This window comes from Ambystoma mexicanum, chromosome 6q (genome assembly GCF_040938575.1).
Source record: "Ambystoma mexicanum isolate Mex_15411 chromosome 6q, UKY_AmexF1_1, whole genome shotgun sequence".
Lineage (NCBI taxonomy): Eukaryota > Metazoa > Chordata > Amphibia > Caudata > Ambystomatidae > Ambystoma > Ambystoma mexicanum.
In genome coordinates this window covers 702,828,417-702,844,691 of record NC_090937.1, presented here as the reverse complement: position 1 = coordinate 702,844,691, position 16,275 = coordinate 702,828,417, and the positions used below count along the sequence as shown (strand labels likewise).

General features: G+C 51.4%; 1 protein-coding gene across 2 annotated transcripts in view; it reads left to right on the top strand.

Annotated features, from left to right (window-relative positions):
• The window catches only part of LOC138516235 (ras guanine nucleotide exchange factor P-like), a 797,007-nt gene that overhangs the window by 359,696 nt on the left and 421,036 nt on the right, over positions 1 to 16,275 (top strand). The gene's annotated exons all lie outside the window — the stretch shown is intronic.

The window sequence follows — 16,275 nt, the reverse complement described above, 5'->3', positions numbered from 1 at the left end:
TGTAATTAGAGGCACGCTTAGCCTTAGTGCTGCGCTTGATGTCATTCCAACGCTTTTTGCACTCCTGCGCCGTGCGCACCTCATGGCCGAATGAACTGACATGTTCCGCAACATGCTTCCAGTGGGTGTCACGTTGGGCAGCCGTAGTCTGACTATTGGCACCCACTAGCATGTCACGGCTGTGGCCCCACACGAAGTCCACGAGGAAGTCCAGTTCCTGCTTACAGAAAGGCTTCTTCCTCGATGTGCAGGAGGTCGTGGCTGTGTGTGGGGTCCCAGCCTGTGCTGCAGGTGCAACCTTCCTCCTCTTGGACTGTGGCGCAGACCCTGGCTGGCTAATGCCGCTGTGACCAGTATGGCCAGTGGGTTCGGTGGATTGAGCCAAGGGAGTGGCAGGTGGAGGGATGTCCAAAGGCCTGACTTGTGTCAGTGGCAGCTGGGTGCCCACTAATGGACCCTGCGCAGCAACATCAGCTGTGGCAGGGTCATTGACCGCAACGGTCCTGGTTGGCAGACTCACAACCGGGGTGCTGTTGGGTGCATCTGCCCCTGCACTTGCCAACACCCCGGCTGTTTGGGGTAGCAGATGACATGACTGCCCCAGGGACACGTGTCTTGGTCTGAGCAGCCCGGCGTGCCCCTATGGTTTCCCCCCTGGCCTGTTGGAGATCTACCAAGGGCTCTTCAAGTGCCAACGCAGCCTGCGCTGGCAGACCCTGAGCCTGGGTGGCGGTGTCCACAGCTGCACCTGCAGCTACCACTACCCTTGGGCCCGTGGCAGTCGATGGAACGGACTGCCGGGTCGTACGGGTGCCAGTGCCAGATGCAGGAGCTGCATCCCCCGGAACCACAGGGGGAGGTGCATGACTGCACCGACACATGGTACAACATTGTGCTCAAGTGGCGCACCCCTGCCTCTTCCCCCTCTGTGGCTGCCCTGGACACCCTGGAGTCCCCCTACTCCCTGGTCACCACGGCCACGTCCCCGACCATACCCGCCACGAGGAGTACACCCAGCTGAGGCGCCCCTCACCTTTGGTGCCCACCCAACCATGGCACAGATGTAGTAGTGCTGGCACAGATGGAGTGGTGCCAATGGGAGGTGTACACCACAATTGACCTGGGCAATTGGGGTGAAGGGGGTGGGAAGCAAGATGTTAACAGCCCCCCTGCACCTGCAAGGCTGTATGTGACCCCGGTGATGTGGTGACGGGTCACGCAACGCTCAGGCACCCCAAAACTGCAGTAAAACCGTGCACGCAACCCTGCAGCCTACGTGCGTGGATTCAACCTCCCACAGTACGCGGTGGCACCCAGTAACACAAATAACGCGTACGCGTGGGACACGCAGGCTACTATGACATCGAAAATGGGTGCGATACACAGGGGCACCCGCAGTGGGAAAAAGAGCGTGTGCGACTCACCGTCTGACTAGCGCGATGCAGAAAAACACGCGTAGCCAATACCCCCGCCAAAAGAAGAGATACGGCCTTGATAGCTGTGAAGTTGTGATGGCGCGCAAAACAACAGGAAGCAGCAACACACGTCGGTCTCCACGAAAGGCACGTACAGCGAACTGCTGGGCCCGCTCACCTTTAACCCGTGCTGAGGGAAACGCACGCGCGCGTCACGTCAGTTACGCGCATGGGCCCTTTCCTCGTATTACACGCGGACGTGCAGTTTTTCACGCGCGCTTACGTGCATGGGCCCTTTCCTCGTATTACACGCGGACGTGCAGTTTTTCACGCGCGCTTAGGCGCATGGGCCCTTTCCTCGTATCACACGCGGACGTGCAGTTTTTCACGCGCGCTGAAATGCCCATGCACGCCTGTACGCGTCACGTCACAGGGGCGCTTGCGCTTGAGGGGCCTTCTGTCCAATGAAAATGCGTATGCGTGCAGACGCGCTTACCCGCTAAGGGCCTTTCCTCGAATTACACGCTGACGTGCAGATTTTTCACGTGCCAAATCACTCCGTATCAAGCTGGCCACGCGTGAGCACACGGAAGACCACACTCCTGCCCAGAAGGCTGAACTACTGCCCCCCAGAGCCCCGAGCACGCTCCCACCTGCCATCTGCTGCTGCCTGACTGCCTGCTGCCCACGTGCCCTGCCATTTGCTGCCTGCACATCAGCCAGGGGTGCTGTTGCTGTGACCACCCCTGCTAGAACCGAAGACTCCCGACTGGGATTCCATCGCTCCACAGCCCAGCCCCAGGACCCAGTTGCCCACCCACTCCTGCCTCTGGGGTTGTCATGTCGGGGCAAACACCATCTGAGACCACTGACAACCCCCCGCCAGAGAGGCAGAGGGGCACCAGCTTCAGTGCCACCGAAGTTGGTGTCCTGGTGGAGCAAGTCCTGGGGCAGTATGATGCCCTCTTCGGAAGTTCCCGCGCCGACAAGGAAGGACGGACTCGGATCTGGACTGACATCGTGACTGCCATCAACGCGGAGGGGGTGGCAGTCCGCGACTTACAACATGTCAAGAAGCGCTGTGAGGACTTCAGGTCCAGGACCCTGAACAAGGCCCGGCGCCTCTTGAAGGCAGCGGATGCCTAGGGGCGACGGGGCCACTTGTCGGAAGAACAAATGAGGGTCCTGGAACGCATATCCCCAGCGCTCCACGTCCAGGTCCTTGAGAGGCAGACCCGTCTGGAGTCGAGCGGTAAGTGTACATGCATCCTGATTGTGAGATGTGCGTGTGGTGATTTTTCAGTAGTGTGCAGGTTGCACATCTGTTTGTATGGGGTCGAGTATGGGTGGGGGTGTACAGGGCCGTGGGGCTAACACATGCGAGGGCTGGAATGTGTGAGACATGGATGGTGCTTGTGTGTGTAGGCTTGCATGCCAAATGCAGTTGTGTGGGCACACATGTTTGGATGAATGTGTATGTAAGTAGACATGTCCGTGATGTCACACATGTATGTTGTTTTCAGCTGCATGTATCAGCACTGTGTACATGTGCATGTGTGTGTATTTGACAAGGGTGCAACAGTGATGCAACATGGATCCATGTGACAGCGGCATGTGGAAGCCTGATGGGCAGATGTGACATGGATGCCCATCTGAACACTGCGACACTTGGCAGAGGTGTGCACATGCATGCAAGTGTGGTGGTGTGTGTACATGTGTGGTGCACCTCCTGTGTTGCATGTGATGTCTGGCTCACCTTTGCCTGCTCATGCTGTTGTATGTGTATGGATGGTGCTGGCAGTTGCGATATGGCTGTGGTATGGCTCATGTTTGCGAGTTGAAATGACATGTGTGTTGGGGATTGTGATGACATGTCTGAGGTTTGCCAATGCCACTCATGTACAACTGTCATGTGTGTATGTGTCCATTGTACAGTGCCCTGATGCCTGTGTTTTATTTCTCCCTGTCTGCAGCGTCAACTGATGAAGAGGGCGGAGAAGGTGCTGTGGAGCACAGCGGCGGGGATCCCACCGCCAGCCGGAGACGCAAGGCCCAGCTTCCCTCCCATGTTGTCATCTCGTCGAGGAGTGAGGAGTCCGGTGCCGCGTCCCAGGCCGCAGCTGCCGGGGGGAGGTCCAAGAGGCAGAGGTTGGAGTTGGACTCCTCGGCAGCAGTAGGGGCAGCTGGGACCCCACAGGGCCCAACAGGGGAAGATGGCACGCAGTCATCCAGGTTGGTGGGGGTTTTGGTGGAGGAGGAGGCCGTGCAAGCAACAGAGACGGGGTCTGGAGGTGGGGATCCCACTGGTGCTAGTGGTGCAGTGCAGGGACAGGAGGCAGCACAGGCCGCTGCGGAGGTGCCTGTGTGCAATCCTGTCCCTGATCCTATCCCTGCATCATCTTGCACCAGCAGGGATGCCTACGTCCAGGCCCGTTTTCAGGCAGGGGATGAGCTCACGTCAACTGGCCTTCCTCTGCCTGCGGACGTGGCTATCCGGGTCCGGGTTGAGCCTGTTCTGAGTGGTGTGGCGTTGCGTCAACGGGCCATGCGAGGTGACCTGCAGTCTTTTCATGAGGAGACTGCACGCCATCTCGAATGGCTCGTTGACCATGTCAGCCTGCTGGGACAGGTCACCCAGGCCGGATTCCTCCGTATGATGGGGCTTGCTACGACCCCCTCCTCAACTGAACCCCCTACGCGCCAGTCGTCCTCCGTGCCATCTTCCCACCCATCAGTCACCTGGGTGCCCTGTGGAGCTGTCTCTGACGGTGCGGCCAGGCTGGTGGAGGAGGCATCCCTGCCACAGTCGGGAGTCGGACGTCCAGCAGGGGTGGCCACATCAACGACTGCACCCCAGCCGGCGGAGGATGTGCAGGCAGCAGGAGGCAGTGCACGGGCAGAGGCACAGCAGCAGCAGCAACGTGGTGGGAGCCATGAAGGCTCGGGGCCTTCAACATCGGAGGGGCAGGCATCGGCCGGAGGGCAGGAGGACCCAGGACAGAGAGTGTCTTCCGTGTGGCAGCGGTTGGGCCACGCCATAGATGCGGAGCGGCAGCGGGCGGAAGAGGCACGGCTTACAATGGTCAGGGCGGAGAACTCCATGCGGAGGGCCCTGAGGCGGGCCGAGTGCCTCGAGGCAATCCGCAGGGGTTTGGAGGTGGACACGTCGACGGCCCTGCGGACCCTCGAGGCCATGGAGAAGGACCGCCTCCGGGACATTGAGCAGGAGTTCGATGATGCCCTGGCCCGGGACATCCACAAGTGAGCCGTCAAACTAGCCCGCTGCCCTTGTACATAGTTATGTAGGTAGTGTTAGGTTTCATTTTTTTTTGGATTTATTTTGGACCTTTCGGACATTGGCCACATTTTTGTATATAGTTTATTTTATTAGTTAGTGTAGTTAGATAGGTTTCCTTTCTTTTGTTGGGATAATGGACCCTGGCTTGTTCCCATGTACATAGTTCACTGTTGGATTGTATTTTTCTTTCACATTTTAACCATGGAGCAATGGCTTTCTTTTTTATTTCCCATTGGATTTTGTTTTGTGGACAGTGACTTTGGACACCATTACTTTGGAATTTGATTTTTGGTTTTGCTTTTTTTCACGGACATGCTTCTTTTCATTTTTGTACATTCACATTTATGTTTCTTTATTTTTGATTCTATTTATGTTTGCTTTAATACATATTTTTTTATCATACTTCAATGTGTGCTCATTGGTTTCATGCATTTCATGATATGGGTTTTGAGATTCACTGACACCCATTGGGTGTATGTGAGGGAAATGTGTTTGTTTCGGAACTTGCAATTGGTGTTCTGTCATGTAATTGCCAATTATGAGTGGGAGGATGCAATACTCGGGTGTGTGTTTTGCATTTGGAGGCTGACCATAGGGACCAGGGATCTAGATTGTGATGACATGTTGGCTGGGGAACATGAGTTGGACATGGGTGGGGGCCTGCTGGCAGGTGCCCCACAGTGCTGGGGGGTGGGGGGTGGGGAACATGAGTTGGACATGGGTGGGGGCCTGCTGGCAGGTGGCCCACAGTGCTGGGGGGTGGGGGGTGGTGGGGAACATGAGTTGGACATGGGTGGGGGCCTGCTGGCTGGTGCCCCACAGTGCTGGGGGGTGGGGGTGGTGGGAGACATGGGTGGGGGCCTGGTGGAGGGTGCCCCTGCACTGCTGGGGGGGGGTGGTGGGAGACATGGGTGGGGGCCTGGTGGAGGGTGCCCCTCCACTGCTGGGGGGTGGGGGTGGTGGGAGACATGGGTGGGGGCCTGGTGGAGGGTGCCCCTGCACTGCTGGGGGGTGGGGGTGGTGGGAGACATGGGTGGGGGCCGGGTGGAGGGTGACCCTGCACTGCTGGGGGTGGGGGTGGTGGGAGACATGGGTGGCGGCCTGGTGGAGGGTGCCCCACAGTGCTAGGGAGTGGGGGTGGTGGGGAACATGAGTTGGACATGGGTGGGGGCCTGCTAGCAGGTGCCCCACAGTGCTGGGGGGAGGAGGGGTGGGGAACATGAGTTGGACATGGGTGGGGGCCTGCTGGCAGGTGCCCCACAGTGCTGGGGGGTGGGGGTGGTGGGGAACATGAGTTGGACATGGGTGGGGGCCTGCTGGCAGGTGCCCCACAGTGCTGGGGGGTGGGGGTGGTGGGGAACATTAGTTGGACATGGGTGGGGGCCTGCTGGCAGGTGCCCCACAGTGCTGGGGGGGTGGTGGGGACATGAGTTGGACATGAGTGGGGGCATGCTGGCAGGTGCCCCACAGTGCTGGGGGGTGGGGGTGGTGGGAGACGTGGGTGGGGGCCTGGTGGAGGGTGCCCCTGCACTGCTGGGGGGTGGGGGTGGTGGGAGACATGGGTGGGGGCCTGGTGGAGGGTGACCCTGCACTGCTGGGGAGTGGGGGTGGTGGGAGACATGGGTGGGGGCCTGGTGGAGGGTGCCCCACAGTGCTGGGGGGTGGGGGTGGTGGGGAACATGGGTTGGACATGGGTGGGGGTCTGCTGGCAGGTGCCCCACAGTGCTGGGGGGTGGGGAGGGTGGGGAACATGAGTTGGACATGGGTGGGGGCCTGCTGCCAGGTGCCCCACAGTGCTGGGGGGTGGGGGGAGGGTGGGGAACATGAGTTGGACATGGGTGGGGGGCCTGCTGGCAGGTGCCCCACAGTGCTGGGGGTGGGGGTGGTGGGGAACATGAGTTGGACATGGGTGGGGGCCTGCTGGCAGGTGCCCCACAGTGCTGGGGGGTGGGGGTGGTGGGGAACATGAATTGGACATGGGTGGGGGCCTGCTGGCAGGTGCCCCACAGTGCTAGGGGGTGGGGGTGGTGGGAGACATGGGTGGGGGCCTGGTGGAGGGTGCCCCTGCACTGCTGGGGGGTGGGGGTGGTGGGAGACATGGGTGGGGGCCTGGTGGAGGGTGCCCCTGCACTGCTGGGGGGTGGGGGTGGTGGGAGACATGGGTGGGGGCCTGGTGGAGGGTGACCCTGCACTGCTGGGGGGTGGGGGTGGTAGGAGACATGGGTGGGGGCTTGGTGGAGGATGCCCCTGCACTGCTGGGGGGTGGGGGTGGTGGGAGACATGGGTGGGGGCCTGGTGGAGGGTGACCCTGCACTGCTGTGGGGTGGGGGTGGTGGGAGACATGGGTGGGGGCCTGGTGGAGGGTGACCCTGCACTGCTGGGGGGTGGGGGTGGTGGGAGACATGGGTGGGGGCCTGGTGGAGGGTGCCCCTGGTGGCTGGGGGTGCAGGGGGACATGCGTTGGTGGGCAGTAGTGCAAGTTGACATGTGGGTTGGCTGGGGGGCATGGCCATGGTGGATGGGGTGCCTGCAGGACATGTGCAGGGTAGGCCCCTGTGGTGTGAGCCACCTACAGGGGCCGTGGAGGGTGTAGAGGGAACACCTGGGAGGACCCACACGTGCAATTCACGCGTGGTGCTCCCCGCACACCCCTCTAATACACGTACCCTGATGGAATCGCATGTGGAACTTCCCGCGCACCCCTGAAATACACGTACCCTGCTCGCACGGGGCCAATCGTGTGTGGAACTTCCCGCGCACCCCTGGAATACACGTACCCTGCTGATGTCGCGTGTGAAACTTCCCCCGCACCCTGAAATACAAGTACCCTGCTGAAATCGCGTGTGGAACTTCCCGCGCACCTCTGAAATACACGTGCACTGCTGAAATCGCGTGTGGCACTTCCCACGCACCCCTGAGATATGCGTACCCTGCTCACACGGGCCCAATCGCGTGTGGAACTTCCCGCGCACCCCTGAAATACACGTACCCTGCTGAAATCGCGTGTGAAACTTCCCCCGCACCCCGAAATACACGTACCCTGCTGAAATCGCGTGTGGAACTTCACGCGCACCCCTGATATACACGTACCCTGCGGAAATCGCGTGTGGAACTTCCCGTGCACCCCTGAAATACGCGTACCCTGCTCGCACGGGGCCAATCGCGTGAGGTACTTCCCGCGCACCCCAGTGATACTCGTAGCCCGCTTGCCGTGCTGGTACAGGGTTAGCGCAGCCCTTTGCGCTGGATTGGGTATATTGATGGCTTTTCCCTGCGCGAGAGGCGTTCTTGGGGGCGTAACTGGCGCTGCTGCAGGGTCGCTGCGCCACTGTGCGCCACGGCTGGTTTTGGTGGCTGGAATCCATGAATACGCTGTGCGTGGAAATGGATTTTAGCGCACGCGGCTGGCGCAGGGATTCGCACGCGCACCCTGTGCGCCAGCCGCGTGCGCCACTTGTGCGCTGATTTCTATGAATTACCCCATGGATGTCATCTCACTATGTCTCTCTAAACACAGACAAGACTGAAGTCTTATTCTTTCCTTCTAATACACTTCCTCCTCCCTCTCCCCCTCCTTATATTCATTTTCCCCCTTCTAATCTTCCCATCTCCACCCATGCTCGTAATCTAGGCATTCACTTTGACTCTTCCCTCTCCTTCACCCATCTTATTTCCCTCACTTCTCGCTCATGTCACTACCACCTCTTCAATATTCGTAAAGTACGCTCTTCTCTCACCTTCCATGCTACCAAACTCTTAATCTCCTCCCTAATCTTTTTTCGCCTCTTCTTTTGTTCTCTCTTCTTTGTACTCCTCGCTTCCCATCTCGCCCCACTCAAATCCCTCTACCACTCTGCCATCCATACCCTCTGTCTTCTCTCTCCTCATGACTCTATCTCCAACTCACTCTCTTACCTAGGCTGGCTTCCCTTCCATTCCCAGCTTAAATTTTACTTTCTCTGTCTTGTCTTTAATAGCCTGATTCATGGAATTATTTGCGTGAAAAACGCAGATTTGCGCGCCTTTCTGCCCAAAAATCTTCATACTTTAAACAGGGATTTTCAGGCAGAAAGGCGCGCAAATCTGCGTTTTTCACGCAAATAATTCCATGAATCAGGCTGTAAATCTCTTCATGATCTTCCCCCTCCATATCTCTCCTCTCTTCTCTTATTTTACACCCCCTCTTGCTCTCTTCGATCTGTTGATCACTTCTTCCTTTCTGCCCCCTGTGCTTCTTCTCGTTTCCGCTCCTTTCAGGTCCTCGCTCCCCTACATTGGAACTCCCTACCTCTTTCTATTCGCTCCATCCCCACCTATACCTCCTTCCGCTCCTCCTTGAAATCACTACTTCTTCACTCCCCTCCCCAACACCTTTCCCCCTTCCCCTTTCACCATTCTCTTTCCCCTCTTGTACCCCTGTCTTACTTCTCTTTACCTTCCCCTTCTCTCCTAATTCCTTCCTTCTTCCTACTAACTCACTCTACTCCCTTCTCCTTCTTCCTCTTGCTTTCCTTCCCTACCTCCTTCTCCCTTTTTCATCCTCATAGGCAAATTGTTGTACATGCTGTTTTACTGGTTTGATTCATATATATTGTTATTGCTTCCGCTGTTTCATGTTCTATGTATTCTTGTTGTTAAACTGTAAAGCGATTTGGATTAAAGCGCTCTATAAAAACAATAAATATAAATACAAATAAAAATGTCTAGGTTTTACGCATGGCTAATCTTCACAATTCTATCTAAGTGTGATGCGTGCATAATCTTCACAATTCACACTAAGTGTGACGCAAGGCTAAACTTCCCCTTTCACTCTAAGTGTGACGCACAGCTACACCTCACAACTCTATCCAAATGTGATGCATGGCTAAACTTTGCAATTCTATCTGAATTGCACGCATGGCTAAACTTCACATTTCACTTTAAGTGAGAGGAATGGTTAATCTTCACATTTCACTCCAAGTGTGACGCATGGGTAAACTTCACTATTCTATTTAAGTGTGATGCATGGCTTAACTTCACAATTCTATCTGGATGGAACGCATGGTTAAACATCACCTGGAAAGAGGCTTAACTCCTAGATTTGGGATATTTGGATGGAGGGAAACGCCTAAGTATGGCACAGAACAGTAAAATAAACCGACCTAAAGGTTGGTACACAGCAGTGATAGGAATACTATTTACTACATTATATCAAGAAAGGTTGCCTGCAGAGTTGCAAGTGCAGTGCATCTTATAGCCTTTGATGGTGTCTGGAGAAGTAAATGGCCGAAGTGTGCATCTGTGGTTTATTCTGATCTGCCTGGAACTTGATGAGCTAAAACCAGGCATTGGAACTGTTGGAATGACCGTGAAATTAGCTACTTTTCTTTCACATATCTATACTTTGTCTGACCACTTATTTCTATGCTTTTGACCTTTTACCCCCAAACATTTTTCCCATTTTTTTTTTCATTAGGATTGCTCACAGATCCATTTAGCATTTTCACTATCTCGGAAATTACTGAGAAAGCGCTGTGCGTAAAACACACACTGCTTTGAGGTATGTCCAGTCTCGGTGAAAGACTTCCGGTTCACGCTATGTCTACATAATACAGAAGCAGAACTACTTGAAAGATCAACATATATGATTATCTTATGTGTGAACCCCTTACTGCAGGGTTTTACCTAAGAAGGGTCACACGCAGTGGTCGTCGTTTACTGTCGCGGAAGTGTGAAGGAATACTCTCAGGGTGTGAGTGTGAGTGTGCGTGCAAATGGCCTTTATTTGAAAAGTATCCAACAACTTCACCTCCCCCTTCAGAGAAGTGACTACTGAGAGCATTCAAAGAGCAGCCTGATGTAATCAGCCTTCTGGTAGCAACACGTTATCAATACATATACTGATGACAAGCATACACCATTTTTTTTCTTTCTCCCCTGTTCCCCTCCCTTTGCCTGGTCGCGCTCCTAAACCCTTGTGTACAAGCGTGATATAAATAAAATATCATTTCATTTCATACAGTGTTTTAAAAGTTTTGGCAAGCACTTTTGGTGGAATCAAAAATTACATATACGTATTCATGCACATGTGCCCTCACATATACATGAATATATATGTAATTTTCAGAAGTAAAGGGTGGGTAGTCAGGGGCGCAACACAACCTACATTTCGGTGGTGCTAACTGGTGATGGGAGGGGCCACTTCAGAAACTGGGCAGAGCAAACTTGGAGGCTTCGCCCCTTCTATTCTACCCCACGGGTTGTCTGGCATGGGCCTGAAGTATCAAATGATAGCAGCCCAGCATTACACATAAGTGTGCGCACGCGCACACAAACACACAACTACACATTCACTCACATCCGCCTGCACTTTTCCCCTTCCCCTCCACCTGCACTTGCGCAATCTCAATGTCACCTGGCCTAATAGGATCGCTGTCTGTCTTCCCTCTGTTTCCCCTCCCTTGCCTCGTCGCGCCTTGAAACACTTGTGTATAGGCATGTTATAAATGCCATATCATATCATTCACCATACACTCGCTCATTTCCATGCGCACCCAGCCCCCATATATCATACACTCATTCACACACACACTCACTCATTCACAAATACATTACATACACACCCCATCTACACATAAAACAATAGAATGTATCCCTCATGACTGATTTCAGCCTAGCTGCACACATAATTGTACACTACCATGTACACCTCAACGATCTTCAGAATGCAGATATCCCCCACAATAAAATCGGCTTAGCTGCACACATAATCTCATATACAAGCACCACCACCTGCAATTTGCGGTACCGTAATTAGCGCCTTCCCCATTCCCATTATGCCCTATGGGGGCAAAATGGGAATGGGGAAGGGCCTTGTTGAATGGGGAATTACCGCCCCCGCTCACCTTGGAGTAGGGCGGTAATTCTGCCATCCACCAAGGCGGACACGGTAAAATACCGGCGGCAACCATGGCGCTAATAGCACCATGGTTACTGCCTACCGTGTAATGAGAACCAAAGTTTCAGAAAAGGCTTCCCTTGCCTCTCTGCCTAACAAAAAGCAAGTGTGCACATCTGCTCCCTCGCTCGGATGTGAAAGAACACATAACGCTGTTATCTGTTCGCTGGCATCCACGGGCGCAGAGGCTGATGTGTGCATTTTATTTTTGTTAGGCCAGAGACTTGAGGGAAGCCTTTCTTGAAACTACCAACTTTAACGTTTTGCTGCGTTTTGTGCAAATACATTTTTCTGCGTGAACACAGTAATACTTTAAAGCCGCCAGTTTCAGGAATGGCTTTTCTCCCCTCTCTGACTAATAGAAAACTATGTGCGGAGGCCCCGCCCCTCAGCTCACCTTTGGAGGGGGATGAATCCTGGTTAGCTCGATGGCGTTGTGCACCTGTGTGGAGTTGAGGGAAGAGAGGCCACGGGAGGGTGGGGGAGGAACCCCCACAACAGCAAAAAGTGTGGGGTGAGGGGAGGAACCCCCACAACAGCAAAAAGTGTGATGCATTTCAGGTCGATCAAAAGTGCATGACCAAGCTCCAGCCTTTCATAGCTTATGGCACCTAAGATCATAGCAGGGAGTGTTGCAGGCATCACATACCATGCCAGTTCCCCACTGCGCTAGATACAGTGCACTGAACCAGATCTTTTTTCTTATGTGAGAAAGAATAAAATCCAAAGTAAACCAAACTCTGACACATGATTTCATTTCTAACTGTACACAAATTGAAACCAGGCTGTCCATTATAAGTTTATCAATTTTATGTAAGTTTAATCGATTAAATTGTGCTGAATTGTTTTCCATGTATCTTCATATTAGACGTTTTTTCAATACATCCATCAGTTGGTACATGTAACTGTCCTGTAATCACTGTTTGTCTTCCATATCTTTTCTTTGTCTTATCGTACGCGCCCTGATGCCTGCGGGCCGTTGGCGATATACAAATAAATAAATAAAACAAACATCGGTTGCAAACCACCTCCACAAAGATCATACAAGCGGAATCATATGCCAATCTAGCGCTCTCTCTCCATATAATATCCAATGTCTAGTTTTGTATAGCGCTACACACCCAGAACTGCATGATGTTCAATTTATCGACCTCAGAAGGATGAAAGACAGAGTTTGCAGTGCCGGGATTCAAGCCTGCATTAGCCTGCATTGGCTGCGGACAAATGTCAGAACGGGTGCTCAACTCACTGTGCTAGCTTGCTCTAGCTCCCTCTTTCTCGCTGTACCCGGCTCTAGCTCGCGCTCGATATCTCTGTCCCTTGCTATGTGCATGGGATTGCACTGTCGGGTATGCATTTGCTTGAGCCACCCCAAATATTGCTGACAGCTGTGTGACGGTAGGACAATCAAGATATCTTGAGGGGTGTGCTGCTGTGTTCTATTGCAAATACAGCTAATAAAAAACACAAACAAGGAAGCTATCAGTTGTACTAACATTGTGAAATTGCTTCTTTTTTAAAGCGCAATTGTCCTTTCTAATTATCATTTCCAATATACATTTTAGTCATAATAGGAGCATTACACTTTTCTTACTTAGCAAAATACACTTTAAAAACCTTGAATAACCATATAAATGATTATCCAATAGGATATCGTTCTAAAATAGACGGTCTGGTACACTTCTTTTGCACTCTTTCTAAATGGGAAAGAAAAATGGGACAAATAACATCAGTGAGGGTTGCAGTCTGATTTGCATTAGGTTAAACAGCATTTTGGGAACATAAGAATGACCACAGCTCTTTATAGTTGATCACTATGTCTGTGATGAAAGGGGTGAATGATTGAATCACTAAGAACATAATGCACACCGGGCTTGGTAGTAATTTACTTTTTCACAATCCTCACCCTAATATTAAAATGTTTGTATCATATGGCCATATAGATTGATTTAGACAACTTCAGGATTTCGATGCATGGCCCACCAGCATGGCCACTCTATATTTTAAAACACTGGCAACCCATCGCTCAAAGACATTCATCAATCACAAACTGATTTTGTCCTGTTTTGACAGTGGTATTGTTATGCATAAAAGATTGCAGGCTTTGAGAACTCTCAATGTTTTTAGGCAGTGCACAGTGAGATTGAATTATTTGCCATCGACCACACTTTGGTTAAGCAGTGTGCCCCAAGCCCCTTGTTTTATGGCCGGTCTCTGGGTGACTGTTGTGATACATTGCACAACCCCAATTAACCAAATTTAAGCATCACGGAAACTTTAAAAAAATGACCATCTGCGAGAATAACGTATGCTCAGGTACTTTCTGCACCCATAGCCAAAATCAAAAGCTGGAACCCATAAATACAAACACAGTAAGTGAACATATATCTTAAAGTGAAATACACAAATTTAGTTCATTTGACCTTCCCCTTAGAAGAAAGTGCACAAGACAAAATAGCATTGGACTTTAAAAAAAAGTATTGATCACCTGGAAAATAACCTTAGAGAGGAAAGGTTCCAATAATTTTGCTGGCAACGTATAATAGGTGCGCACCTTTGAAACCCAGCAATCTGTCGTGAAATATTCCCTGGCAAACAAAATCCTTATACGAAACAAGTGCGTGTTGTCTTGTGGGTAAGTGTCTGCACTGGGAACATGACAACCTGAGTAAAATCCTGGTAGCTAAAAACCTGAGCAAGCTTTCCAACCACAAAAAAACCCATGTGTTGAGTCCACCCCGTGAGAAAAAGTTATACCCTTCACCCACATGTTTCCTTTACTTGTGCCCTGAAAAGCAGCCACAATCAGGGGAGAATAACTGCACCAGTGTCCAGGATTACAAACTCTCTTCCCACATCGTGGGCAAATACTTACTTGCCCCTTCATCATTTCCCCTCCTCACCCTCATGTCTGGCTTTCAACAATACTCAGCTTTATAAAGATAGCTTGAAAAGTACACATTCCATAGTGTCACTCAAATACATAAATTCTTATTGAACTAGCTTAGGCAAAAGTGTACAATTTTGCCATTATCCCCCTCATCCCCTCCTGACTGGCAGACTACAAATACCAAAATGCAATTCAGCAAAAGGCAAGAAAATGGTGTCTGAGTGCAATACTTTCAAGGGCTGACAGTCGCACGGTTTGAAAGAAAAAAGCGGGTGCCATTTTATTTATTATTATTTTTTTCTGTTACACGCCAGACCCTGGGGTATCACGGCATGGTTACAGACAGCTTTTTTTCCCCATGTGTTTTTCTTAGTGTATTATGAGATATTTATAATGAAGAAAACACTCCGCACTAGACTGTGGACTGTTTCCCATCCACTTAGTAACCAGGACCAACCTCCCTTAGCTTCAAAGTGAGGAAGGGGCCAGCTCCCTCAGACCACGTTGCTCTAAGTGGTCTTGCAACTGTGTCACACTTATTAGACACCATGGCTTGAGGGGGCTGGCCTTTTCCTTGCTTTGAAGCTAAGCAGTGTTGGTCCTGGTTATTGCATGGATGGGAGACCCGAGTCACCACTGATTTTTCACCCCCAATGTCACTGTAGCTGTAAACATATATATATTTTTAAATTATGTTTAAAAGACTGCAGGCTTTGAGAGCTCCAAATGTTTTTAGTTAATCCCCTGTGCGATAAAAATATTTGCAGACCATCACACACTTTGGTTACGCATCATGCTACAAGCCCCTTGTTTTATGGTCGGTCTCTTGGTCACTGTTGTGATACATCACACAACTCCAACTAACCACTTTTAAGCAGCACATTAAAGGGAAAAAAATGATCAGCTGCAAGAGTAACATATGCCCAGGTACTTTTGTCCTTGTAGCGAAAATCAAAAGCTGGCACCCATGAATATATGCACAGTAAGTGAACATATATCTTAAAGTGAAATATACAAATGTAGTTCAATAGACCTACTCCTTGGACGAAAGTGCGCAAGACAAAATAGCATAGGACTTTTAAAAAGAGTAATGAACACGAGAAAAATAACCTGAGAGAGGCAATGTTCCAATAAATATGCTAGTAAAGTATAAACATTGCTGTCCTTTTAAACCCTGCAATCTGTCGTGAAATATTCCCTAGAAAACGAAATCCCAATACGAAACAAGTGCTTGTGGTCTTGTAAGTAAGCGTCTGCACAGGGAACATGAAAACCCTGGTAGCCAAATACTTGAGCAAGCTTGCCAATCTAAAAAAAACCCCAAGGGGTTGCATCCGCCCTCTGAAGAAAGGTTATGCTGTCCACCCACATGCGTCCTTTACTTGTGTCAACAGCCACAATTTGGGAAAAATATCTGCACCAGTGTCCATGATTGGAAACTCTCTTGCCACATCGTGGGCAAATACTCATGACTTACTTGCCCTCTCATCATTTCCCCTCCTCACCCTCATGTCTGGCTTTCAACAATACTCTGCTTTATAAAGCTAACTTGAAAAGTAAACATATCATAGTGTCACTTAAATAAATAAATCCTTATAGGATTATGTTAGGCAATAAGTGTACTATTGTGGCATTATTCCCCCCATCTTGACTGTGAGACTACAAATACCAGAATGCAATTCAGCAAAAGGCAAAATAATTGTCTCTGAGTGCAAAACCTTCAAGGACTGACAGT